Source organism: Balaenoptera acutorostrata, chromosome 10 (assembly GCF_949987535.1).
Source record: "Balaenoptera acutorostrata chromosome 10, mBalAcu1.1, whole genome shotgun sequence".
Classification (NCBI taxonomy): domain Eukaryota; kingdom Metazoa; phylum Chordata; class Mammalia; order Artiodactyla; family Balaenopteridae; genus Balaenoptera; species Balaenoptera acutorostrata.
Genome location: NC_080073.1, coordinates 97573288 through 97601084, shown reverse-complemented (window position 1 = coordinate 97601084; position 27797 = coordinate 97573288). Strand labels below are relative to the sequence as shown.

General features: G+C 42.1%; 1 protein-coding gene across 4 annotated transcripts in view; it reads left to right on the top strand.

Moving 5' to 3' along the window:
- The window catches only part of PHACTR1 (phosphatase and actin regulator 1), a 594117-nt gene that overhangs the window by 222288 nt on the left and 344032 nt on the right, over nucleotides 1–27797 (top strand). Inside the window, exon 1 of one of the 4 annotated variants that reach the window (XM_028164475.2) lies at nucleotides 12843–12909. The exons of 2 other annotated variants lie outside the window; for them this stretch is intronic. The gene's annotated coding sequence lies outside the window, so the exon portion shown is untranslated. Of the gene's footprint in view, nucleotides 1–12842; nucleotides 12910–14203; nucleotides 14395–27797 lie in introns of those variants that run through there. One more of the 4 variants, XM_007173958.3, reaches the window with a different exon arrangement.

The window sequence follows — 27797 nt, the reverse complement described above, 5'->3', positions numbered from 1 at the left end:
ACTTTTATTGCTGAGAAGTGTTCCGTTGTATTGGATATACCCCAATTTGTCTCTCCATTCACCTGTTAGTGGACACTGGGCTATATTAATAGCCAGTTTGGGGCTATTACGAATTAAACTGCTGTGAACATTCACGTACAAGTCTTTGTATTAGACCCACACTCTTAATCATTACATAATACAGCTGCTCTTAAAAAAAGGTTAAAATAGGACACATAGAGGCTGCATTGTGTGGCAAAATCACGATGAACCAGAACCGAGAATTCTCGATTCCAAAAGCTGTGATGTTTTGCTAGTCCAAGGGTAGTGAGTAGCCCCTGAAAAGTGCAGGTGTAAAGCCTTTCATTTAGATGTCGCCTGGTTTCTCTGTAATCTGAGGAGAGATGGCCCTAGATGACCTAGCACAGAAATCCCTGGTTTGCACTCTCTCCCACATTTACTAACGGCGTGACTGTCGACAAGTCACTTGTCCTCTCCAGAACTCTTTCCTCATCAGTAAAATCCCAGCCAAGTCTAAGGCTTACTCATGGCGCGTACTAATAAGAGGAAAGCAGTAGATTAGCCAAGGCCAATCTTCATGCCACCCCACTGCTCTGTATTGCTTGCTGTACCCTCCTGACCACAGGGTCCTAGCATCTCAGAAATGCATGCAACCTAAGAAAGCACCGAAGAGAACCAAGGCCCAGGGAGTGAGGGGGGTGCCCGAGGTGGCAGGGGGACCTCAAATCCAGGTGTCCTGACATCATGTCCAAAACTTTTTCTTCTACACCAAACTGCTGCTTGTTGCTTGCTCAAGTTTTATATCAAGCAAGGGTGCTGAATTAAACGAGTGCCGTTTCTTTTCCCACTTTACCATGAGTTAGGGTGGCAATCATCTGTCTCAGTTTGTTTACTATACAATTTGTGATCAAACCACAGATGCTTCAGTCCTCAGGACACAGAGTAACACCTCGCTAGCTAGGTAAATGCTACCAAAAAGCAAACGTTTTGCGGGAGAGGTGTAATAAGAGAGGCAAATAAATGATTCCTTTCCCCTCTGCTATTGGTTTAAGTTGTAGTCACCCAAACTTTAAAAATAAAACCTGAAAAGCATTGTGGTCTCTGCCCCACACGGCAAAAGCACACCTTGTTGCATCAGCTCAAGTCTCACGTTTAACAACTGCTGTTTTAGGTTTAGACTAATTAAGGAATGATTCTTGGTACATGTATTCCTACCGCAATTAAATAACTCACAGTGTAGGATGGAATTGTTCAGGCTTCTTAAAATTGCCTTTCATCTTTCAGTGTTAAAAGATGAATTTCTCATACAGGATGCGTTCTAACTCATGGAAGCCTCAATATATTTGTTTTAGAGTGACTTTTCTTTAGCAACAATTTAAATAACAGAGTAATAGGCTGGAAGAGTTTCTATTTAGGATGGTGAAATATTCAGTGGAGATAAAATTGCTTTATAGATGGCTGGCCGGAATTCAGTTTAGAATTCAAACACTTTAGAATTTCAATACACTTCAAACCTTGAATGGAAGAAGAGATGAGTTCTCACAGGGCTTTGGGGACCATGTGCTGCCAGAAGGGACTGAAATGCCGACTCCCAGCCTCCCTGTGTCACGTCCTGCATACAGCTCGTCCTCGCTTTGCCATGTAAAAAGCAAACAGGTGGGAAATGTTTATGATGATAGCCGTGTTTAGTGAAACTCTAAGTGTTATGCTCGTTTATGCCATCTACGTTTCTCAGCCTCTTATGAATAGATGAATTCCAATGTTTGAACACACTTGCCCCCAATATGTATCATTCGGACAGAGACACTTGCTGTCCTATCATTGAAGGTGCTGGGACAGAAAAATAGGGGCAGACTGAAATGATTCTTACTACCTTCACCCAAGACAGTGGTGGCTTCAGAATATTTATATAGATGGGCCTTGGGAATTTCAGTATGGTTTAAAGTAGAGGCTCATCGGGGATTTGGTTTTTCAGAGGTGTTCGCATAGCAAACATATAGTTTCCACTTGGATGTTATGCTTCCTGGGGTCCCTGTGGCACCAAATCCATGTGAGCCATCATTTGCTACTGGCGAGGTTTACGGCCAAGGTCACTCACCCATGCCAGTTCACCTACAGAAAATCCTTGGGCCCCCAGTACATTTGGATAAACCTTCAGTTGGTGAAAGGCTAAACCAGACCAGCAGTAAACATCCCTTTAAGGAGTATCCCCAGAGTGACAGCAAATTCGTTACAAGTAAGTGATGGTTAACCAGCCTCCTATATGGTGTCCATCACTTGGCCCATTGCATGCAGTGCTCTTAGTAACCATTTGTTATGGCATAAATCTCCCCTGTAAAGGAAGGGTCTTCCTTGCACAGTATAACTGTGAACAGAAGCATATAGAAAACACTGGCGCAGGAGGGCTGACTGAAAGGAAGAAGAGATAAACAGTCTTGTCACCCAGCTCATTTCTCCAGGACCCTTGGGGAGCTTGCAGCCAGATGCCACTCCTGCTCTCTCACCACTTCCTGCCTCTCTGCTTGAATCTCATCTAAAGCGGGCGGGAGCTAAAACTCCTTCAAGTGTAACCCTGGGATTCTGGGGAGCTGCAGAGCTGTGAATTATGTCAAGACAGGTGAGCCATTGCAATGTGAGTCAGGGACACGGTATTATGAGAATGGGGAGTGAGTGCTTATTGGCTACCTGGTTTCCTTTTTGGTTGATTAAAATATTACTGAACTAGAAAGTGGTGGTGGTTGCACAACATGGTGAATGTACTAAATGGCACTGAATTATACTCCTTAAAATGGTTAAAATGGTGAATTTTGTGTTATGTGTATTTTACCCTAATTTTTTTAAAAGGTATTATGGAGCTGTAGTACGATGTTCCATGAGATACTTTTTAGGGGTTCATGGATGTGCATGACACATTCATTCTCTATCCTTGAAGGGTTTAGAAATGCAAGGTCTGAGGGAATGAAAAGGTCTTTCCTGCTCTTCCATGACCATGAAGATGTCTTTGCTTTGGTGACAAATGATGTAAACAGTCAAATAACTGCTCCACTGGTGGTTCAACTGACACCCGTCAGTACATGATGAATTATAGAGGTTGTAAAACATGTGGGAATTCGTAAGATCTGAATGGCACATGTAAATTTCTTTTCTATTTAAGATTATAGTCAGGAACTTATGATACTGTAAATCTGTAGACCTTCTCTGCATCTAGCCTTGGACTTTTCTTGCTTTTGCTGGGAAGATAGAAAAATGACTGATAAAAGATTATTATTCTCCATATTTAGATCCTAGGTCATTTTATGGATTATTAGCTTTGCCAAACTGCATGTGGAATTAATTGGAGACAATTGCAATGTTCTCACTACGTTGCACCACTTCCTTTCATTAATTAAGAGACATTACCCTCGGTTCTACAGATGACAAAACGGACAGCTCTTCTTTTATTACCAGACAGTAGCCACAGAAAGAAAAGCAGAAATCACAGTGTGTCTGGGCATTAAGGTAGTGATAGAGAGCAGAAATCCCAGTGTAGTGGGTACAGGGAGAGAGGCTGCTTCCAACTTCTGGGCTCTTACGTACATTCAATTCTAAGCGTCTAGTTCAATCTGCCCAATTACAGTTTTACCTCTCTATTTGCTTGATGACAAAAGCCAGCTGCCTGGGAATGGAAAACATATTAAAGAGGATTAAACAGCAATGGAGTTAATTAAGAAAATCACCTCACCATTCACAATGACATATCTATAGTTAATTTTTTAATTAAAAAATAAATTGGAAATAAAATTAATAAAACAGCGTCTATAAACATAAACTTTTTAAAAAACATAAACTGAAAATAACTCCCTCTTTTGGATTTATTAAAAGTGTTGGGGGTTTGTGTATGTACGTGTGTGTGTAGCTGTGTGCTTCAACAAACCATATCTGTCCCCTTAAAATAATAGTGCCATCAGATTACTATAAGGGAAACAGCAGTTCCACGAGCATTTATTAAACATGCACTTTGTAAGCCAGATAAAGTAGAAAGGACAAAGGAAAATTCTGGGAGTGGAGATCAAAGGGATATTGAAGACTTCCTGGTGACCTTTGGGTTGAGATTTTTTTCTAGTTCCTCAGTTATTCCCACACTCGCTCTGGTTTCAGGACCTTCACACAAGCAATTGACCCTGCCTACATCACTCTCCCTTTCTGCCCACCTTCCATCTGGCTAACTCCCACTTCTCCTTCAGTCCCCATATAAAGCCATTTCCTCCAGGAAGCCCTCCTTCACCATTCCTCCAGACTAAGTCCTATTACTAAGCACAACTCTCTGTTTCCCCTCCAGTAGCTCTTAGCACTCTTTATCATTGTTGCATGTTTAATTATCTGCCCTTGAGCAAAACTATAAGCTTCAAAACAGCAGAGACTATGGAAAAAAACACATGGAAAAACAAAAATGTTTATTTTTGAATGAGTGATGTATTGAATTAATGACTTGGGGGAAAATCAAAATAAAAAGTAGTGAGACTGTTCATGTTTGTATGTCCAGAGCCTGGCAGAGAGAAAGCTGTTAATAGCTATTTGTTGAATGATCGAATGAACATACAAATGAGTTAGTGAATGAACAATGAAACTCTAATGCTGTTTCCAATCTTTTTGAACCTTAATTTTCTCCTCTGTTGGCTCATTGTAGGTACTTGATGAGCCCTTCCACATCACTGAAGGAAAAGCTGAGTTGAGTGGTCCAACAGACGTAGATAGATGGTTCTGCATCCTTAGTCAAAACAGACTTCCTGCTCCAGAATATTTGGCGTTTCCTAGGTAATGATGACTAAGACAGTCAAAAACACTGAGGGCAAAGCGATGGCTGATTGTGGGTGAGCAGGATGAAGGAGCTAAGACTGATTGGATTTTTTAAAAACAATTCCTCATGATTGTGACATTAGCATGAAGGCTGAGAAATGCAGTTGTACAGATTATGGGTTGAAGGGAACATGTCTAAATAGAAGAAAGTGTGATTAAAGGAAAAGGGGGTACATTCTCGCCAGCTCTAAGGCCTTAGAAACAAAACCCGTCGTAATGATTAGAATAGAGTTAGTGGTGGTGATGAGGGTAATGACAAACAGTCTCGAAGATGTGTGTCTGCTCGCTGCCAGTCATGATACTAAGAACTTAACATGAACCACCTCATTTACCCTGACAATAATCCAATGACCTAGGCATTATTATTATTATTTTATTTTTATGCCTGCGTCGGGTCTTAGCCGTGACATGCAGGATCTTTTGTTGCAGTGCACGGGCTCTGCATTGTGGCGTGTGGGTTTTGTCTCTCTAGTTGAGGTGCACGGGCTCAGTAGTTGTGGCGCACAGGCTTCGCTGCCCCTAGACATGTGGGATCTTAGTTCCCCGACCAGGGATCGACCCCACATCCCCTGCATTGGAAAGCGGATTCTTTACCACTGGACCACCAGGGAAGTCCCTAGGCATTATTTTTATCACCTTTTTAGACATGCGGACTTGTTAAGGGTCACAAGCTGAAGTAGTAGGGTCAGTTTAAACCCTGGCTCTCCCCAGTTCCCAGGTCTGATCCTTGAACCCTATGTTACGTTGCTCTAGGAGAGTGTAGCGGAGGCCATGATTCTCTTCCAATCATGGTTGTTTTTTGGGGTTTTTTTTTTTTTGGTTTTTTTGGCTGCACCGCGTGGCATGTGGGATCCTAGCTCCCTGACCAGGGATCGAACCCGCACTCCCTGCAGTGGAAGCATGCAGTCTTAACCGCTGTACTGCTGGGGATGTTCCCCAGTTGGGTTTTGTTGTGTGTTATCACCTACATTCTATCAACATGGATCGAGAGTTCAGGAAGGGCTCAGATGTGTGATTTTTGGCTCCGGTCTCTCTTGAGGTTGCTGTCAGTCAGTGATGTGGGGTTGGGGGAGAGGGTGGGGCTTCTGGAAATTCTCTCCATGGTCTCTGCACGTGGGCCAGGTTGGGCTTCCTCATAGCATGGTGACCCCAATGCAGTCACCTGCTTACGTGCCAGCTGAAGGCTTCAAGAGCAAGTATTCCAGCTAATAAGGTGGAAGCTGCATTGCCTTTTATGACCTAGCCTCTGTGGTCCCACAGAAAGGCTCCTACTGCACAGGCTACAAGCACAATCCAAGCACCCCTCCCCTCCCCCAGATTCAGAGGGAGAGGAATTCGATCCCACCGCTTGACAGGGGAGTGGCGAGATTCTAGACCAGTATGTGGGATGGGAGGTATAGTTGTGTCCATCTGTGGAAAATATAATCTGCAGCATGGAGATCTGGGGCCGGGGCGGGGGGGCAGGGGTGTAAGAGGGAAGACACACACACGTGGTCTTTACCCTTCGCTGGAGGTTTCATTTAACTTCCACCAAAGAACTTTACAGAAGGAACACGGCAGTCTCTTTACACTTTAGACATGAAGAATGGAGGCTCTACCCACCTGGCTGGTTCATTCTGCATCTGCTCTCCACCAGGCCACCTGATATATGCATTACAGACGTCACCCCAGACTTCCCCCCAGTTTATTATCATTAGCATCTCACACGGGAAGAACAGAGGCTAATTAATTTGCCTCCAGTGAGCAGGGGGCAGGCCTAGAGTTCAATCCCAGAGCTCTCTCCACCGCATTCTCCGCCTTTCAAAACCTCACTCGCCCCATTTTTAAGGCCACTGTGTGTCCCCTCTCCCCTCTTGTGTCTTTCTTGGGTCTTAGTCCTTTTTGGACACAGGTCATCACATAAATTCCACACGGTGCTTTGGAGAGAATTAAAGGGTATTTATCTTGTAGAAAGAAAAGGAAACTGCCTACCCCTCTGGGAAACTGCTTTTTTCTCTTGTTCTCACAAAGTAGAGCTGTCACATGGACCCTATGCTGAGCTGGCCAAAAAGCAATTTGAAAGATGGCTTCTGAGATTGGCAGTCGCCTTGACTTGGCAGGGAGTGAGGTATTAACTGCTCTTTTATAGATTATGCCTGAGTCCTGAGATCTTCTTCCTGTCAGGCTCTGTCTTCCTTCTGGGAAGCTCTGTGTGAAGCAGCCCCCTTAGCTGTGAACAAGAATCTTTTGACATGCTACCTCTCTTATTTATGGTATTGCAGGTCTTCCGAGAGAACAGAAACAGGCTGGTCTAAGTTTAGCAACCTGGTGAGCTTAATGTGACTTTGGCAAGAAGATCTCAATACAAAGAGTCTTAGTTAGTTGGCCAAGAATAGCAAGGGACAAAATAAGCTCGTTTAAAAAATAATAAATGGAAAGAGAGAGAAAACGAGAAGAGGTGGGGGAGGAAAGAAGAAAATAAAGAAGGAAGAAGGGAGGGATGGACGGAAGGAAGGAAGGAAGGAAGGAAGGAAAGAGGGAGGGAGGGAGGGAAGGAAGGAGGGAGGGAAGGAAGGAGGGAGGGAAGGAAGGAAGACAGAGGTCATGGAAGTCGATAAATTCACCATCTTAATATGTGCCAACAGCAAACTGAGTAGAAAGAAGGTGTGGTGAGATAGCAGAAGAGGGGTTCACACAGGCACTGTCATCATTTGAGCCCCCTAATGGCATCTCCAATGCTTTATTATTATCATGTAATATCTAATAATATGTAATACTAAGAGTAAACATTGTCCATCAGTTAACACTGTCACTGTGTCAGAGTGATTATAGACATGATCTCGTGTAACACCCACAGTAACCCACAATATTGCCATCCCTTTTTACAGATGAGGAAACTGAGGCCCACAGGGCAAGTACTTTGCTCAGCAGTTAGCCCCGCTCTGGGCAACGTATTGTAAATCCGCCAGGTGATGACCAAGGGCTGGTCCCTGAGGGCACGGAGAGCATGTCCAGGCTTGAGTCAAAGAGAGAGTTAAATTTTCTCAACTTAGCCGCTCTTCTAGCCGCCCCCCCAACCACCAGACCTTCCAGGGCAACCCCTCCTCCAAGCCTGAGGCCATCCCAGGCTCCAGAGTCTCCAGAAACCGCCTCAGTAAGAGGTTTTCTGTTGACACTAAGGCCATTATGCTGTGTCTGTGGGTGGAAATACGTATTTATTATTCGAAGCATTAAGTGTGTTTTCCCTTCATTTCATTTAAACGAGAATTTATTAATCCCTGAGTACATGCCGTTTATTTAGTGGTGTTGTGGAAACAAAGTGGAGAAAGCGGTTAATAAATTTGAGCAACTGACAACCTAGCAGGAAAACAACTTGTATCTCAAGCCAGAAGCCAGTGAGCACGGTCTCTGGGCACCCATGGGCAAGCCATTCTCTGGTCCCTACACTTTTTTAAAAATAGATTTTATTTTTTAGAGCAGTTTCGGCTCACAGCAAAATTGAACAGAAAGTACAGAGAGTTCCCGTATACCCTACCCCCACCCATGCACTGGCCTCCCCCGCTGTCAGCATCAGGCACCAGAGTGCTACATGTGTTACAACTGAAGCATCTACACTGACACGTTACTACAAGGACGACCCTGACACATCTCTATCACCCAAAGTCCTTAGGTTACATAAGGTTTCATCCTTGGTGCCGTCCATTCAATGAGTTGGGACAAATGTATAATGACATACATTATAATATCATATAGAGTAGCTTCATTGCCCTAAAAATCTCTCTGTGCTCCACTTATCCCTCCCGTCCTCCCAACTCCTGGCAACCACTGATCTTTTTACTGTCAACATTGTTTTGCCTTTCCCAGAATGTCATATACTTGGAATCGTGCCTTATGGAGACTTTTCGGATTGACTTCTTTCACTTAGTAATGGACATTTAAGGTTCCTCTGTGTCTTTTCATGGCTTCATAGCTCATTCTTTTTAGCGTGAATAATATTCCACTGCCTGGGTGCACCACAGTTTATTCATTCACCTGCTGAAGGACATCTTGGTTGCTTTCAAGTTTTGACAATTACGAATAAAGTTACTCTAAACATCTGTGTGCAGGTTTTTGAGTGGATATAAGTTTTCAGTCCATTTGGGCAAATGCCAAGGAGTGCAACTGCTGGATTGCAAGGCAAGAGTATGTTTAGTTTTGAAAGAAACCACCAAACTGTCTTCCGAAGTGACTGTGCCGTTTCGCATTCCCACCAGCAACAAGTGAGCGTTCCTGTTGCTCCACATCCTCATCAGCATTTGGTGTCGATCCCCCTACTCTTTAAAGCACGACTAAACTGAATTATGTGGAAATGACTCAAGAGCCAGATATAAACCCCAAAATGACTCTGAGCAACAAACCTAAATGTCACGTCCTGTGATATCGATGGGGCAGGGTTTCTCATGCCCTTACTCAAAGCCACCATACTCTTATTCTGCACAAAATATTATTAACTTAGGTTTTCTGTTTTCTCAGCCCACTAAGAATTGGAAGCATTGAAGAGATGTAGAGACTAAAACTGTAAAACAAGACACATGCAATAGCCTGTTGACAAATGAGTTAACAATCAAGTATGCAATCTTGCGTTCTTTAGAAGCATACCTGAGTATCTACTTGTCATAACCAGTGTTTCTAAGAATGACCTTAAAACACCTGTTGAAAGAATGAAATGGCATTCAAGATACCACAGCTATTAAAAATCGAGGCTAAGTTCCTACCTTGTAGATTTGTTGTTGGAATTAAATGAAATTTATGTAAAATGCTTAACACAGTGTCTGGTACACAGTAGTACAAATAAATATTGGCTGCTATGTAATGATGGTGATGGTAATGATGGTGAGGATGTACCATGTGGTTAGACAATTAGAAGAAGGAGAAATGGGAAGAAGAGAGTAGTAGAATTCCTTAGGCATTTATTGAGATCCTGTTATATCCCAAGGTGAATTCAAAAGTAAGTGGTGTGTGGTTCCCCTTCTTGAGGAAATCTTTGTCTAGCATAGCATATAATTATAATAGAATGTGCTAAATGTTATAACACATCTATTTATAAAAGTGCCATGATAACACAGATGAGTTGGCTGTTAATTTTGCAAGATCAAGGAAAGCTACAGTAAATATTGGAGCTAGGCTGGATGGATTTTGCTGTTTGGTGAGGGGTAGTCATTTTAAGGAAGGACATTCCAGGCAGAAGGAACAGACTTTAAACAAAGTCATGGAGTCACGGAAATCGTGGCACAGTCAAGAATGTAGACCTGGGTAAAATCAAAGAATGGTTAGCCAGGAGATGGGCCAGAAAGTTCCCAGAAGGCCAATTGATGATTGCCTTATATCATGACAAGGAGTATGGATTTTATTTGAAAGTTAGCAGGTTGCTATTAAAGGCTTTAAGCTGAGAAGCTCCATGATTTTTTTTTTTTAATACTTATTTTGGCTGTGCCAGGTCTTATTTGCGGCACGCGGGATCTTCGTTGCAGCATGCGGACTTCTTAGTTTCGGCATGCATGCGGGATCTAGTTCCCTGAACAGGGATCGACCCCGGGCCCTCCTGCATTGGCAGCGTGGAGTCTTACCCACTGGACCACCAGGGAAGTCCTGAGAAGCTCCATGATTAATGTCTGCTTTCAGTGCATGTTCACGCTGAAGGCAGGATAGAATATGAACTTGAATGGGTGGAGAGTGGAGGCAGGGAGACCGGGCACGAGTTCTTGGGTTCATCTAGATTATCGCAGAGGTCCTCAGACTTGAAAAAAGGTGAGGGGCTGAGAGAAGAGGACAGAGAGAGGGGGTACATAGAAAGGACAGTCAGCATGACTCTGAGGTCCCTAACTTGGGCGATTGGGACAACCCAAGGAAGGAACTTTTTATAAACCTGAGGTTTATTTTTTTAATCTTCACGATCCTCTGGTGGCACGAAAGAAGCTGAATCTTTAATACTATTTCAATTCCAAGCTTATTTGATATTTTCTTGCTCCACCCAAGAGAACGCCACTTGAATTATGCCATAAAGCTAGAACCAAATGAATGCAATTCATTTTTCTAAAAGTTCCAAGTAGAGATAGACAAATGTGTACTCACAGAACAAATTTCAAGCCAAAATGACCGAATATAGCGTGAAGCTGGGCCATCTAATGTGGTAGCCACTGGCCCCTTGTGGCCATTGAACACTTGAGATGTAGCTCCTCTTAACTGAGATGTGATCTGAGTGTAAAACACATACAATTCATATCAGATTTCAGAGATTTAGTATGAAGAAAAGAATATAAAATATTCTGTTAATAATTTTATATTATTACGTGTTGAAACAATATTTTTTTAAGATTTTAAAAATTTTAATTAATTAATTAATTAATATATTTTTGGCTGCGTTGGGTCTTCGTTGCTGTGCACACAGGCTTTCTCTAGTTGCGGCGAGCGGGGGCTACTCTTCGTTGCGGTCCACGGGCTTCTCATTGCGGTGGCTTCTCTTGTTGCGGAGCACGGGCTGTAGGCACGCGGGCTTTAGTAGTTGTGGCACATGGGGTCAGTAGTTGTGGCTTGTGGGCTCTAGAGCGCAGGCTCAGTAGTTGTGGCGCACGTGCTTATTTGCTCTGCGGCATGTGGATCAGGGCTCGAACCCGTGTCCCCTGCATTGGCAGGCGGATTCTTAACCACTGCGCCACCAGGGAAGTCTGAAACAATATTTTGAATATACTGGATTTGAGGTAGGAGGTAGATGGGCCCCTGGGCTGGACAGCTGGTGTTTGTCAAGCAGATATATTACCAAAATTAATTTCACCAGTTTTTTTTTTTCTTTTTTAACGCAACAGCTAGAAAATTTTAAATTACATACGTGGTTCATACTGTATTTCTGTTGGACAACACTGGTCTAGGAAATTTGATTTTTGCAGTGTCAATATTGAAGGACTATATGCAGACCAAAGGTATATTTTGCGTTATTGCTTTTCTTCCCATTACTAGTATGGGTCTCACTGTTGTGGTCCGAACGTGGGTTGGAAAAGAATTTCCAGACTCTAGGCAGAATGTAAAGAAGATAGAATTTATTAGAGGGAAGGGTCCCTGTCAGAACAGCAGGCCGACTTCTTAGTAGTCTGGGAGAGTCGAGCCTGAACATGTGCTATTGATCAGTTTTTATAGCCAGAAAACAAAGGAATGGTCCGAGGTGAAAATTTCGTTTACTGATTGGTGGAGGCACATATACCTTCCTTCTATAGGGTGGGAGTGGGGCAGGGCAGATGCCTTTCCTTATTTGGGACAGGTCCTGTCACCCAGGTAGGCTCAGGAATTTTGTAACCATCACAACATGGTGGGGAGTCCGGTAGGGGGTGTGACGCTGACACTTTTTCAGGCAGGGTTGTCCTTTGACCTTGGAACACCACACTCACCACCTGATGTTTTCTAATATTTTACTATATAGCCTTATTCTCATTAAGAAAGAAGTAGTTACCATAGCAACTGCCACAATACATTGTATTTACCACACCTGGAGAGAGAGGTATAAACAGACATCAATCTGTCATTCAGGTTTACACATTCATGTGTTTTTGTTTTTGTTTTTTCCTGTGTATCTTGGTCTTCCTTTGTAAAACAGAGCTCTGAGAGTAGGAAACTTGACTTCTAATTCTCACCTATATTACTGGCTTTCTTTGGGTCTGGACAAAGAGAATAATAATTATCCCTTGCCCACTTCAGAGGGATATGTGGATAGATAGTTACAAAATATTTTGCAAGCTATTCTTTGGGCACAGTATCAGTGTGATGTCACACAGTTTAATATAGCAATGGTATCTACTGTTAGTACACTGGTGGAGTCTGGCAGGAAAGACAAGGTAATTTCCTTGGGTGGATGTGAGTGGGGAAATGCAGAAGGGAGAAAAGAGATCAGACCAGGAAAAACCAAAAGAAGGTGACCAATGTTAGCATTTGTTCCCCTAGACTTGAACAGTCCTTTTGGAGTATATCCCATATTCAGCAATGTCTCCACTGGCTGGGAGGAGACTGGGAGCCCAGATCCTCCAAGGCATACAGTTCATCTGGCTTTGACATGGAAAGAGCAAACAGGTTGGAGTTTTTTTAATGTTGATTATTTCATGATGCTTTCAATGTTATGCTCATTTATGCCACCTAAATTTCTCAAAGGTCTCATTCGTGGGTCAATTCTGTTTTGACATACTTGCTCCTCAATATATATCATCTGAACAGAGATGAGAGATGCTAGGAAGGGGAAAATGGGACTGAAATAATTTTTTTAGTTTCACCCAAGACAAGTGCTGTCTCCAAAATATCCACCTAGATTGGCCTTAAGGATTTCCACATTGTTGATAGTAGAGAATGGGGTTTGGCCATTAAGTGGTGTTTGCATAGCAAGCATGCAATTTTCAGTTGGATGTTATGCTTATTTGAGGTGGCTGGAGGAGGGTTTAGGAAGATCAAGGGCAGGGCAGGGGGTTGGCTAAAGACCTCTCAACCCGATCTACCCCTTTGACATTTCAGGGAACTTAGATACTGTGGCTAAAGTAATAAACATTCTAGGTTTCGGATTTCATCTGCACAGGTGCTATAAATCTACTTGAGGCTTTTCAACTGATGATGCATTCTGTCATTTGCAAACCCACTCACTGATTTACCTAAATCTACAGACAGCCGTCCTAAACGAAAATCAAGGAAACTGCTACAGTTACATCTTGAGAAATCCCTGCTAACTCAGCATTGGCATTTAGGAAGTCCTCTGCCGGAGAAAAATCAAACCAAAGGGAAATAAAAATACACTGCAAAAATGCAGCAGCTCCACTAAAATTTCTTCTCTTTTTAAACATTTTTTTTGATGTGGACCATTTTTAAAGTCTTTATTTAATTTGTTACAATATTGCTTCTGTTTTTTTTATGGGGTTTTTTTGGTTTTTTGGCTGCCGGGCATGTGGGATATTAGCTCCCCGACCAGGGATCGAACCCACGCCCCCTGCATTGGAAGGCGAAGTCTTAACCACTGGACTGCCAGGGAAAGTCCCTCCACTGAAGTTTCAAGAAAGATTAATTTTCATTGTTTGTTGTTTTGAGTGCCTCTCCCTCCAAGCCGAGGAAGCGGGGGAGGGGAGATAGATGGGGGGAGGGGAGTGTGGTTTTCTGATCAGAACTCAAATAGCACAGTTTGAATTATATAATGGAGCTGCTGTGAGTCAGGTGACAGGCTCACTGAGTAATTCCCTGCAGAAGGAGACAAACTGCATGTTAAAAAGCTCAACAAATACTCAAAAAAAAAAAAAAAAATAGCCCAGGCCGTGAGTTCCAGACTTGCAAGCTGCAGTTTCCTCTGAATTCTCTCTGGGCTGAAACAGCTGGGCGGGCTGGCTGAGTCCCAGGACTCATAGAGGCTGCGGAGAGGCAAAGCCGAGTGCAGGTCGGGGGTCTGGCCTGGGTTCCCGGGTTACTTTCTGTTTCATTTAGACATGTGCCCTGTTTCTGAAACTGGTGGCTTCCAATGTCAAGGAAAACGCAGGACTCCTTGGAGGCTCCAGCCAGGCTTTTAAGAACCGGGGCTTTGTAAAGGTAAGAAGCTATCCGCGTCCTGCCGGCTGGGGGTTGCCGCCTTGGAGGGGTCTGGGTGCGAGCAGGGGACGCCAGGAGTCTGCCAACTTGTTCTGGGATCTGAGCGAGGCTGGAGAAACCTTCTGCGGAGGGGTTTTAAGGTTAGGAAACGGATACGATGGACCCTTCCCGCCTGGATGGGTGGCCCCCCAGTCCTTGGTGACTTGATTTGACCCCCAACTCCTGTCTGCGCTCTTCCCTTCCCCAGTTCCATCCCATGAGGGAGTTGCTCTCCTGTCGGGGAATCGGCATGGGCTGGCCCGGGGCTGGGAGGGAAGGAGAAGGGGCTACCCGGCACGGAGAGGCTGTCTGAGCGTGTGTAGCATGTGTATTTCAGAGCCTGACACTTGAGATTTGTTGCTCAGGCTAAGAAAGCGTCGTTTTTGGGGAGCCAGCGAGCAGAGGCAGGGGAGGGTGCCTGTGTGAGCAGAGAGCTTTGGGAAACCTGTGAGGTAGGCATTTGAGGCTTAAAGCATTGCACTGCTGTTTGTGTGCTTGTCAGTTGGATTTTATATTGGTTTTGTATTTTGTTCAGTTTGGGGACTTTTCCCTTTTTGGAGCTGCCACTATCAATTGATTTGGTTTTTCAGTCCTCGGACTTGCTTCACTGGATGTCTTGAAACCCACTGGTGCCTTTGTAGATGTCTGGAAGTCAGAGATCGATTAGGAAACTGGTGCTATTTTTTCAGATCAGGGAGATTCACTTGCAAATCTCACTGCCATGGAGACTTGCTGGGAGTCCTGAACGCCTGCGGAGGCCGCCAGCGCTTAGGAACCTAGGGAAGTTTCTGACTTAAAGAGACAGGAGAGGGAAAATTGAATGGGCAATTGTTAATTCCCGGAAGGTGGGTGCAGGGAGAAGTTGTCAAGGATCAAAAAGAAAGATGACTGGGAAAATGAAAGGATAAGTAAAGGAATGGGTTTGGTGGGATCCCAGCTGGGGCTGTGGCATTTTGAGGTTTGCAGCATGGGGATAAAAATCAATAAGCAAACTGATAACAGCACTCTTGGCATGAATAAGATTCTTTTTTTTTTTTTCCACTGGGTCCTAGAGAACCTGAGAAATAAGGCAGGCCATGAGTTTGAAAGAGTTCTTTTTTTTTTTTTTTTAACCTCTTTATTGGAGTATAACTGCTTTACAATGGTGTTTTAGTTTCTGCTGTATAACAAGGTGAATCAGCTGTACATATACATATATCCCCATATCTCCTCCCTCTTGCGTCTCCCTCCCACCCTCCCTATCCCACCCCTCTAGATGGTCACAAAGCACCAAGCTGATCTCCCTGTGCTATGCAGCTGCTTCCCACTAGCTATCTATTTTACATTTGGTAGTATATATAAGTCCATGCTACTCTCTCACTTCATCCCAGCTTACCTTTCCCCCTCCCCATGTCCTCAAGTCCATTCTCTACATCTGCGTCTTTATTCCTGTCCTGCCCCTAGGTTCTTCAGAACCTTTTTTTTTTTTTTAGATTCCATATATATGTGTTAGCATACGGTATTTGTTTTTCTCTTTCTGACTTACTTCACTCTGTATGACAGACTCTAGGCTGGAGAGGGTGTGGAGAATAGGGAACCCTCTTGCACTTTTGGTGGGAATGTAAATTGATACAGTCACTATGGAGAACAGTATGGAGGTTCCTTAAAAAACTAAAAATAAAACTACCATATGACCCAGCAGTCCCACTACTGGGCATATACCCTGAGAAAACCATAATTCAAAAAGAGTCATGTACCACAATGTTCATTGCAGCTCTATTTACAATAGCCAGGACATGGAAGCAACCTAAGTGTCCATCGACAGACGAATGGAGAAAGAAGATGTGGCACATATATACAATGGAATATTACTCAGCCATAAAGAGAAACGAAATTCAGTTATTTGTAATGAGGTGGATGGAAGAGTTCATTTCTAATTGCTATTCTTCTTGACCACAGAAGGTGCTCTAAACAAAATATGGGGATGTTAGAACCAGAGGGAAAATGTGCTTAGAATGATGCCTACAAAGATGTTTTCAAGTTTCTGCTGCCCTTCCCTTCCCCTCTTTCCCATCCTACTCCCAGTTTTGGGCAAATTATATGATTTGAATGTGTCTAATATAAACAACTCCTTAGACTGATACAGTTATCACTGCAAGAGGATATTTGGGTACTAGAATAAAAATGATCTTGAGTCAGTGGTTCTTAAATCTTTTAGATCATGGACCATATTTGGGAATTGAAAAAACTTAGCTGACGGTGAATTTCTAGAGTCCTCTCTCTACTGTGGCCCTGACACCCCCATCTTCTGATGCTCAACAAACAAAACTAAACAATGACGGCAAAGTCAAAAGGCAGAGCATAACGAGGTTTCTAATTAAAGCCCACTTTTGAAATATCGATAGCGTAAAATTATAAATATTCATAATATAAGAAAACAGTTTATGGAGCCCCTTTTGCAAGCCACGGTAGTCCCTCAAGAAAGCACTGCTTAAATAATTAACGTCAGCACAGTGAGTTCCTTTTATCCAGATTTCTATCTGTTGAAACTTGCTGGAAGTCTGCGTTTCTGCACTTCAATAATATAATGAGGATGGAAATTCATAAGGGTAACCTCCAGACACCACAAGATCCATCAGTGCCTTCTAAATCACAGAAGAGTACATGATACCCTGAACACTTTTAGTGTTGAGTGCACTTTCTTCCTCTCTAATTCTCTAATATTTGGTAATCTGCTTAAATTGTGGTGCCCACATTTTTCACACCAAGACCCAGGACTTGTGGTCTCACGGAGGATTTTTACGTTATTTTCAGTGCGAGGGACAGTTTGGGAAATGCAGTGCAGATGCCAGGTTGCAGTTTAGATGTCCATTTCGGGGACAGTTCAATAGTTTATGGGACAACTGGTCAGAAGGTATGAAATTGAGAAGCTCTTGAAAATCCAGTTCTCATAGAAATATAGATGCTTTGGTTAAGAGCATACGTTTTTTGGTGTTCCGATTGACTTGGGTTTGAATTCCAATTCTGCCACCTATTCAGTGAGTGACATTGGGGAAGTTTCATGACCTTTCTAAGGCTCAGTTTCTTCCTCTGTAAAATTGGATAGCGATAGTACTTACCTCAGAGGTTGTATGGGGGTAAATAAAATACCACGTGAATACAACAGCACCTAGTATGGTATCTGGCACTGTTAGTGTCTAATAATCAGTATCTGCTGTTACTATTGTTATCACTTTTGGTACCTTTTGATATGCCAGAGACAAAGCATATACTGTGCAACTTTATTTATTTATTTATTACATCTTTATTGGAGTATAATTGCTTCACAATGTTGTGTTAGTTTCTGCTGTACAACCAAGTGAATCAGCTATATGTATACATATATCCCCATATCCTTTCCCTCTTGTGTCTCCCTCCCACCCTCCCTATCCCACCCCTCTAGGTGGACACAAAGCACCGAGCTGATCTCCCTGTGCTATGAGGCTGCTTCCCACTAGCTAGCTATCTTACATTTAGTAGTGTATGTAAGTCAGTGCTCCTCTCTCACTTCATCCCTGCCTCCCCTTTGCTGTGCAACTTTAGATCAACATTCGTGATCCTCAAAATGTTCTGGAATTAAGTCATTAGCACATCTATTCCTCTATATGAGGAGGCATCGTTATCCCCATGTTTTACTCAGAAGAATCCATTGAAGTAGTTTAAGGCACACAGGACATCAGTGGCAGCATCAGATGGGGGATATTGGTCCCCAGACTCTGTGCCCTACCCCTGGATCACACCACTCCTGATGGTCCTGCTGGGGGTCCACATCAGGGGTGGTTTAACAAGGTCAAAGTAGCCCTTGTCTCTAGAAAGCCTCAGATAACCTTCCCAGGGAAGTATTGTAGTTTGGTGCTGAAGGCTTGATTTTTCCCTGCTTCAGCCCTCCTATTAGTTGTGGCTCTGACCTTTTCTCCTCCTGAACTTGCTGAGTGCAGAGTCCCTACAGGTGTCTCCTATTTGGCCAGCTCATGCCGATGGGTGGTAGTGACCATGAGTACCCAGTTCCAAGTGTCCACTGGGGACAAGAGAGAATCTGCTACCCTTGTTCAAGCCCTTAAAGACTGTGTTTCTATTTTCTCTTTGCAGACTTCTAACATAGGGATTTAATGCCTCCCATAAGACAAGCTCCCCATCACATACTCTAAAGTCCAAAGACAGTCATGTAATTAATCTAAAGGGTAAAGATGTCAAAAGACCTTTACTTTTGCATTCCATAGGTATTCACTTTCCTGTAAAATTCAGAATCCACTGGTACAAGGAAGGGGTTAAGAGAAGGGATTTCATAAAAGGTCTTCTAGGTATCGCCTGGGTTTCTCAAGGAAACTAACTGAATAAAAAATCCCACTTGGGATAGGTCATAAAATGGCAGAGTGAAGAATAGTGTAGAGTGACTTCTCCTAAGAAACCTACCGCAAAGACAACACCAACGTCTAAAATTAAGAGAAACAGAAAAAAATCCAATGGAATTACAGAAAAATAAGATTCTAGATTCAAAAATAACAAAGCAAATTTTGAAATGTAAAAACACCCCGAACTTGGAAATATTATAATGCTAAGGAAAAAGGGAAAAAAAAGAGTGGGACATGAGAGAAACAGTGGAGAGAGTGGGAATGAAAGAATTGGTTATGAGTTCAGTCCTGGGCAAATTACTCAGTTGAATCTGTTTCCTCATTTATAAAATGATGACAACAATTCCTACCCTACACCCAAGGCTACTGAGAGGAACAGATGAGATAACTGTGTCAAAACTAGAGAGATGACAGACCCTTAGAACATTCCCCTCCACAATGCTGAGAACTTGAACTCCATCTGGCCCTATCAGGCAGGTGTCCATAACTATACGGTATTAAGGAAAATTGACCCAAAAGGAAAGAATGTGTGTGTTACTAAGAAACAGAATTTTCTTCGTAATAATGCAGAAGAAAATCACTTTGGATAATCCATAGCTAATGAATAACCAATTACTATTAAACTAGGGCTTCCATAACAAAATACCACTAGCTGGGGTGGCTTAAACAACAAAAATTTATTTTTTCGCATCTCTGGAGGCTGGAAGTCCAAGATCAAGATGTTGGAAGAGTTGATGTCTGCTGAGGCCTCTCTTGAGGATGGCCACCTTCTTGCTGTGTCCTCACATGGCTTTTCCTCTGTGTGTGCACATCCATGTGTCTTTTCCTCTTCTTATAAGGACACCAGTCCTATTGGATTTGGACCCCACCCATATGACCTCATTTAACTTTGATTATCTCTTTCTAGGCTCTATCTCCAAATACAGTCACATTCTGAGGTACTGGGGGTTAGGGCTTCAACTTATGAATTTGGGGGAAACACAGTTCATCCTATAACAGCTATTAATTAAAAGGTATATTCTTATTCTAGGAATTTAGAAGGTTTATAAAAGAAAATGCCATCTGTCTAAAGGAAAATGATATCTCTGAACAACCATAGGGAGACCATGCCTTGGAAGGTAGCCTGGTAGACCTGGGCCAAGATTCAGGAGAAACTTGACTTTCAGGCATATTTCAACTAAGAGGGAAAGTGAGGACCTTGTGTTTTTCACTTCCACCTGGGTGTTCTGTCAAATAACTAGCAGATTGTCCCTAGCAAGGTTGCATCTCTATGGTGAAAGCTGTTCTTGGAGGATGGATTTAACGTTGTTTGGGATTAGATGCTCCTCTGAGGTCAGAAGGATTATGGCATTTCATGGGCTAGTTTCCCACTTCCTTTCAATATTCCGTCTCTTAAAGGAAGTCAAAAATTGATCCTACCACCCGGGTTCCTGCCATGCTCAGTGTGGTCATGCATACTTTCCACAATTTCCTCAGTCCCCAACTTTCCCAGTTCCCATTCAGTAGGAACCATGATATTCAGTGATATGGTTACCTGAAATACACACACACACACACACACTTACACACACGTGCACACACGCACCTTTATTTATTCCACGAACAGAATTTGTGAATAGAGAGGAAGATGATTTGTAAGTGATACGTACACATCACTTTCTTCCTAAATTTCAGATCTTTGATTTCAGAGAAAGGGATATGGGGCCCAGCTCGTGGCTGAGATGACCCCACAAATATGGGAAGTGAGGGGAGCTGATGCCTATTCTAAATTCGCAGGCGTGAAAAGGCATGAAGGAGAGAGTGATGTCAGGGGAGGAGCAGGTGATTTGCAGGTGTACACGGATAAGGGTGGGCGTGCCCCCTGCCTTCCTCTCCCCCTCCCCACTCGCAGCTGCCCCTTTAGTTGGACCATTTGCATCCTCTGGTGGGGCACATTGTAGCTCCCTATTAGCAGTGTGGATGCTAGAGCCACACAGGGCACATGAGGACATCATGCAAGCAAGGCACGTACCTTGATTTTCCTTTTTAAACAACTGATGGTGGTGAAAAATTATACTGGGAGGAACAAAGAAGCACATATTTAGTAACTTGTAAAAACCCCATTGTGTCCTTTTTCCTTAAAAATAAGGTGTGCTTCCAATGCCCAAGAGGAAAGAATCAGTTCCCCAAGCATTGTGATCATACCCCCTGATCCTTCCCGGTACCGTTTCAGCACAAACAAGAACTCCATTACTAGTAGCTTTCCTCTTTCACCAGGATCCATTCCAGAGGCAGGGGAAGTAATGGGTTAGTGCACCAAATCAGTCTGCCCAACTTTCAAATTATTTGGATGCAATGTGCTCTCTAAGTGTCAAGTACTCTCGTTTGGGTTATTAGAAAGGAACTGTTGAAAGGAACTATGATGTAATTCAGAATATATCAGTGCCTGTATTATTTAGCCCTGATTTTAAGGTTCATGACTTGCCAGAAAAAGGACCTAAAGGCTAAAAAGGATAAGGATGCAAACTCAGGAACAAACCATCAGATTTTAAGAAAACCAGTATTGGTTCCCTTTGGCTTTCATGTAAATTAATAACATAGATTAGGAACTCTTATTTAAGTTGGTTTGTTCATATGTAGACTTTCTCAAATAAAAATGTGTTTGGTAAAGCACAAAATAAAACATAACTACCTTGGAGTTTTTGTTGTTGTTGCTGTTATTATATTTAATCAGTAAGCACTTACTATCTACTGCAGCTAAGGACAGGGTGTTATGGAAAGAGTTTTGCAAGGTAAGATGAATCAGATCTACCCACATCTATTTAGAGAAATAAAACATGTCCATACAAGTTTTAACAAAGTAGAGAAAATGACAACTTCACGAGAACAGAAACAAATGGTTATTGAGGTTGAAAAGAGGGAAATATTAATTCCAGCTAGAAAGGGTTTTAGAAATGTTTCTAACAAGAGTCTTGAGGGCTGAATAGGTATATTTCAGCGTGAAGGGTGAGGAGGCAGAGGACATTTCCAAGAGAGGAGAGGGAGTAAGCGAGAAGCAAAATCGTAGAAGAAGGCACACCTGGATTGCATGTGAGGCCAGGAGGCCAGGTCAGTTCTTTTGGAGGAGAGGGTGAACATTGGAAAGAACTTGAATATCAAGCAGAGAATGGCAGGGTTGGAGCTTGAAACTAGATGCAGGGCGGGGTGAATGGAGAGAGATGGTGAGTGCACCCCGCGGTTACATCGCTGTTGGGGTGGCGGGGAACATGACAGTGGTTAAGAGTAATGGTAATGATCATAAATAGATCTCACTTGTTGAGTGCCTAGTAGCTGCTGAGCATTTTCTTTAGATTATTGCCTTTAATCTGCACAGCAAACCTCAAGGCAAGTACAATTACAGTCCATCCTCATTATGCACAGATTCTGTATTTGCAAATCTGGCTTATTCGCTAAAATTTATTTGTGACCCCAAAATCAATACTCGTGGTACTTTTGCAGTCATCCATGGACGTGTGCAGAGTTGCCCCACATGTACATTCCCAGTGAAGTTGAAGAAGGTGATACTCTGCCTTTTCGTTTCAGCTCATACTGTAAACAAGTGTCATTTTTGTGGTCTGTTTAGTCTCATGCTTTTCACTTTTTTTTTTGGATTCTTGTTGGTGATCTCTCTGTTTAAAATGGTCCCCATGTGTAGTGCTGAAGTGCTGTCTAGTGTCTCTCCATGCAAGAAGGCTGTGATGTGCTTTAGGAGACAATATGTGTGTTAGATATGCCTTGTTCAGACATGTCGTAGTGCTGTCGGCCATGAGTTCAAGGTTAATGGATCAACAATATATACTAAACAAGGTGTCTTTAAACAGAACCACACATAACACACAATAAATTGATCAGTTGATGAAAACATTGTGACCAGAGGCTCCCAGGAACCTAACCCTATATTTCTCCTAGGAACAATGGTTCAGTGTTCACTAATTCCGTTTTCACAGTGACTTCATAGAACAAGGCTACTGTGAATATCAAGAAGACACTGGTTGGGCTTCCCTGGTGGCGCAATGGTTAAGAATCCGTCTGCCAATGCAGGGGACACGGGTTTGAGCCCTGGTCCGGGAAGGTCCCACGTGCCACGGGGTAACTGGGCCCGTGCACCACAACTACTGAGCCTGCGCTCTAGAGCCTGCGATCCACAACTACTGAAGCCCGTGTGCCTAGAGCCCGTGCTCTGCAACAAGAGAAGCCACCACAATGAGAAGCCCGCACACTGCAACGAAGAGTAGCCCCTGCTCCCCGCAACTAGAGAAAGCCCGCGTGCAGCAACGAAGACCCAACGCAGCCATAAATAAATAAATAGATAGATAGATAGATAAATAAATACATAAGTAAATAGATAGATAGATAAATAAATAAGACAATGGTAACCCCCTCTCCACAGAGATGTAAACTGGGGTCGGGAGGGAGGGATAAGGACCTTGCCTGAGGCCACACAACAGGCAGAAACCCAGTCTGTCAGATTCGAATGTCATATTGTGATGATATACATTTGTAATAACAAAGGCCTGGACCAGGTGTAACAATGAAGAATGGAGGGGAGGAGGTGAATTACAAATGGTTTAGGAAGTAGAATCAACAGGACTTGGCCACTGATTGCACATGGAGGGCAAAGAGGAGGAAGAGGTCTGAGAGGAGTCTGAAGTCAGGTGGAGGTGATAATCTATTGGAATCAGGAGAGCCTGAGGGTGGATGGTTGCAGGAAGGGTAAACAGCAGGTTCAACTGGGATTAAGGGCTGGGGCTCGAGAACAGAAATGCCGGTTTTAATTTTTGAGCACTCACTATACTCCAGGTATTGTTAAGTGGCTCTAGCTAAATGATCTTATTTAATCCTCACAAGAACCTTATAAGACAGGAACTATTATGCCCATTTTACAGATGAAGAGAGTGAGGCTCAAAGAAGTAAAGTAACTTGCTCAAGGACACCCTGCTTATAAACAACAGAACAGGATTCAGACCCAGGCAGAGTGACCCTGGAGGTTGTAATAACAGAGAGAAGTTTTGGAATTTGAGATCTTAGAGGAAGAGAAGCATTAATGTTAATAATACCCTATCTTGTTCTCTAGTTTCTTCTTTTTAATGTTATTTTTTCCAATATTCTGTCTTTACACTGCATATTTTCCTACTTTCATGTTTTTGTTCAAATTCTTCTCTCCCACAAGAATGCTGTTCTTCTCTCCTAGCTTTTAGGTTTTATTCTTTTTTGTCTTTTTATGTTGCAGAGGGGTAAACTTATTTGGTAGCTGCAGAAATTGGACACTTTATGTTATGTTATATTGTGCTGTTTAATTTAAAAAGTTTGAACATTTCAAGGATTCCTAGAATGTAATACATGTTACTTAAGAAAAATTATTCTCTGAATATTACTCAGCCATAAAGAAGAATTAAATTTTGCCATCTCTAACAACATGGATAGATCTAGAGGGTATTATGCTGAGTGAAATAAGTCAGACAGACAAAGACAAATATCCTATGATTTCACTTATATATGGAGTCTAATAAAACAAATAAACAAACATAACAAAACAGAAACAGACTCATAGATACAGAGAACAAAACTCGTGGTTGCCATGGGGCGATGAGTGAAATAGGTGAGGGAGAATAAAAGGTACAAACTTCCAGTTACAAAATAAATGAGTCATGGGGACTATAGTCAATGATATTGTAATAACATTGCATGGTGACAGATGGTAACTATACTTATCGTGGTGATTATTTTGCAATGTATAAAAATATTGAATCACTATGTTGTACACCTGAAGCTAATATAATAAGTCAATTATACTTCAATTTAAAAAAGAAGAATCGTTCTCTTAATCATTCTTACATTTCACATTAATAATGTTATGGTTTATTCACAGATGTTCTCATTAACAGAGGAAACATGATTATGCTATTTGTGTATTAGATTTGGATAACCTGGCATAAAATAACATGATCCTTGTTTTGTGTTTCATCTTGGATATCAGTTACCTTTGAACTTTTGTAAAGATATAAAGTCTCTCATTGTTTCCCAAATCTGTATCATCGAGACTTATTTGCCTATGTCCTTGAGACATTAAGAAATTAAACATTCCCTCAACACTTAGGTATTAAGGGTTATTTCCACAGGACTCCTAGTAGTACTGTGCCTGGAGATAGAATAGTATCCAAAAACAGAGGGTGTTTCATTTAAGAAGTGCCAGAGCTGTTTATTATATTAAAAAACTTTTAAACAATATAAAACAGGGGGAAAAAAAACCTCCTGTCGGAATCTTGGGCTCCTTCTTTCTTTCTAAAATGCTCCCCCAAGATGTCCAGAAGATGAGCATTCTTTCTGGCCACCGGGAAAGTGCCCTACAGAGCTGTGAACTCCATCAAAAACGCTTCTGCCCTCAGAGCTCAAAGGCCAGATGTTTCGAGAACAGATAGCTTGGATCTCTGTAGGTAAGTGGGAAAGAGTTCACCTACAGGGGAGTTTCTATTCTTTGAAATAACCCAAGTCTGAAACCCTTCCTTTGTAAATTAAAAAGAAACCTCTTGAACTATTCTGAAACCAAAAGAGAGAGAGTTGCAATGCTGCTGGCAACTGTACTAGATAGTCAACTGTGACTCTTAGGTGAACAAATTCTGCATTTGTATAGAGATCTGGTAATTTAGGAACAAAGGAGAAGACAAAGGAACCTTAAGGAATCTTTGTCTTGTTCTTAAACTGCCTTGGCCTGAAAGGGAACTGGGGAAAATGAAGCCATGTTTGATTCCACAAACACTTGAAACCATCCTTCAAATATTCTGGACGGAATAAAGTCCAAAGTGTGTTTTGCCAAACCCAAGGGAAATTAGCTCCATATGTTTCTGATTTATTTACAGTTAAATCATCAAAATATTGCTTTGCAAGGACTGGTTATGTCCAAAAAACCTTTTATGAGCCATTTTAAACATTATCTTGAGAACAGGAAGCCCTGTTTTGCCAAGAGCCAACAGATGCCTGAGCAGAGGTTCTGGAGTTGGTTGTAGGGGCAGAGCCCTGGGTGCTGCGATTTCCAAATCTGGCAGAGCAGACTTCATATTGGCTTTGGGGAATCTGTGCTCCACTCACTAGAATTACAGAAATCCTTCAGGAAGGATAACCTGAGGGGAAGGTGACCGCTGGCTTCCATGATTTCCACTCAAACTCATTATCTTTCATGGAATTTCATATTCCTTTCACCACATTCCATTTGCTAAATGATAATTCAGGAGATAACTTCTCTACCGAAATTATAATGTTAGTACCTGAGCCCTTACAAACCTGAGGTAGAATTTCTTAGAAAACAGTGGCTTCGAAGGAGCCGTTGTCTGAACGAATACGACACAAATTTTTTCTCGTTATTTTCAAGTTTTTTGTTTTTTGGGTTTTTTTTTTTTTTGCTTCTCTTTCTTTTTATTCTACTTTTCTTTTTCCTTTTCTTTCCCTGAGAAGTTCACCATACAGTATCAATCATCCAGAAGACATTTAATAATAAACTGGTGATTATCAACATTATGTACATGTATATGTACAATACAAGCCTGGGTTTACTAGTTGAGGGGGAAGGCCTTTATTGAAAATACTCCTTTGTAAGGGATTACCCACTTTTTTTCTCATTCTCTCGAAACTTTACCCAAAACCAAGCATTCTTTCTCACGACTTTTTATTTTTTTAACATCTTTATTGGAATATAATTGCTTTACAGTGTTGTGTTAGTTTCTGCTGTATAACAAAGTGAATCAGCTATACATATACATATATCCCCATATCCCTTCCCTCTTGCGTCTCCCTCCCACTCTCCCTATCCCACCCCTCTAGGTGGTCACAAAGCACCAAGCTGATCTCCTTGTACTATGCAGCTACTTCCCACTAACTACCTGTTTTACATTTGGTACTGTATATATGTCAGTGCCACTCTCTCACTTCGTCCCAGCTTAACCTTTTCCCTCCCCGTGTCCTCAGGTCCATTCTCTATGGACCTGAGTCTGCGTCTTTATTCCTGTCCTGCCCCTAGGTTCCTCAGAACCATATTTTTAAATTCCATATATATGTGTTAGCATACGGTATTTTTCTCTTTCTGACTTACTTCACTCTGTATGACAGACTCTAGGTCCATCCACCTCACTGCAAATAACTCAGTTTCATTATTTTTATGGCTGAGTAATATTCCATTGTATATATGTGCCACATCTTCTTTATCCATTCATCTGTTGATGGGCACTTAGATTGCTTCCACGTCCTGGCTATTGTAAATAGTGCTGCAGTGAACACTGTGGTACATGACTCTTATTGAATTATGGTTTTCTCAGGGTATATGCCCAGTAGTGGGATTTCTGGGTCATATGGAAGTTTTATTTTTAGTTTTTTAAGGAACCTCCGTACTGTTCTCCATAGTGGCTGTATCAATTTAGGTTCCCACTAACAGTGCAAGAGGGTTTTCTTTTCTCCACACCCTCTCCAGCATTTATTGTTTGTAGATTTTTTGATGATGGCCATTCTGACCGGTATGAGGTGATACCTCACTGTAGTTTTGATTTGCATTTCTCTAATGATTAGTGATGTTGAGCATCCTTTCATGTGTTTGTTGACAATCTATATATCTTCTTTGGAGAAATGTCTATTTAGGTCTTCTGCCCATTTTTGGATTGGGTTGTTTGTTGTTTGATATTGAGCTGTATGAGCTGCTTGTATATTTTGGAGATCAATCCTTTGTCACTTGCTTCATTTGTAAATATTTTCTCCCATTCTGAGGGTTGTCTTTTCGTCTTGTTTATGGTTTCCTTTGCTGTGCAAAAGCTTTTAAGGTTCATTAGGTCCCATTTGTTTATGTTTGTTTTTATTTCCATTTCTCTAGGAGGGGGGTCAAAAAGGATCTTGCTGTGATTTATGTCATAGAGTGTTCTGCCTATGTTTTCCTCTAAGAGTTTGATAGTGTCTAGCCTTACATTTAGGTCTTTAATCCATTTTGAGTTTATTTTT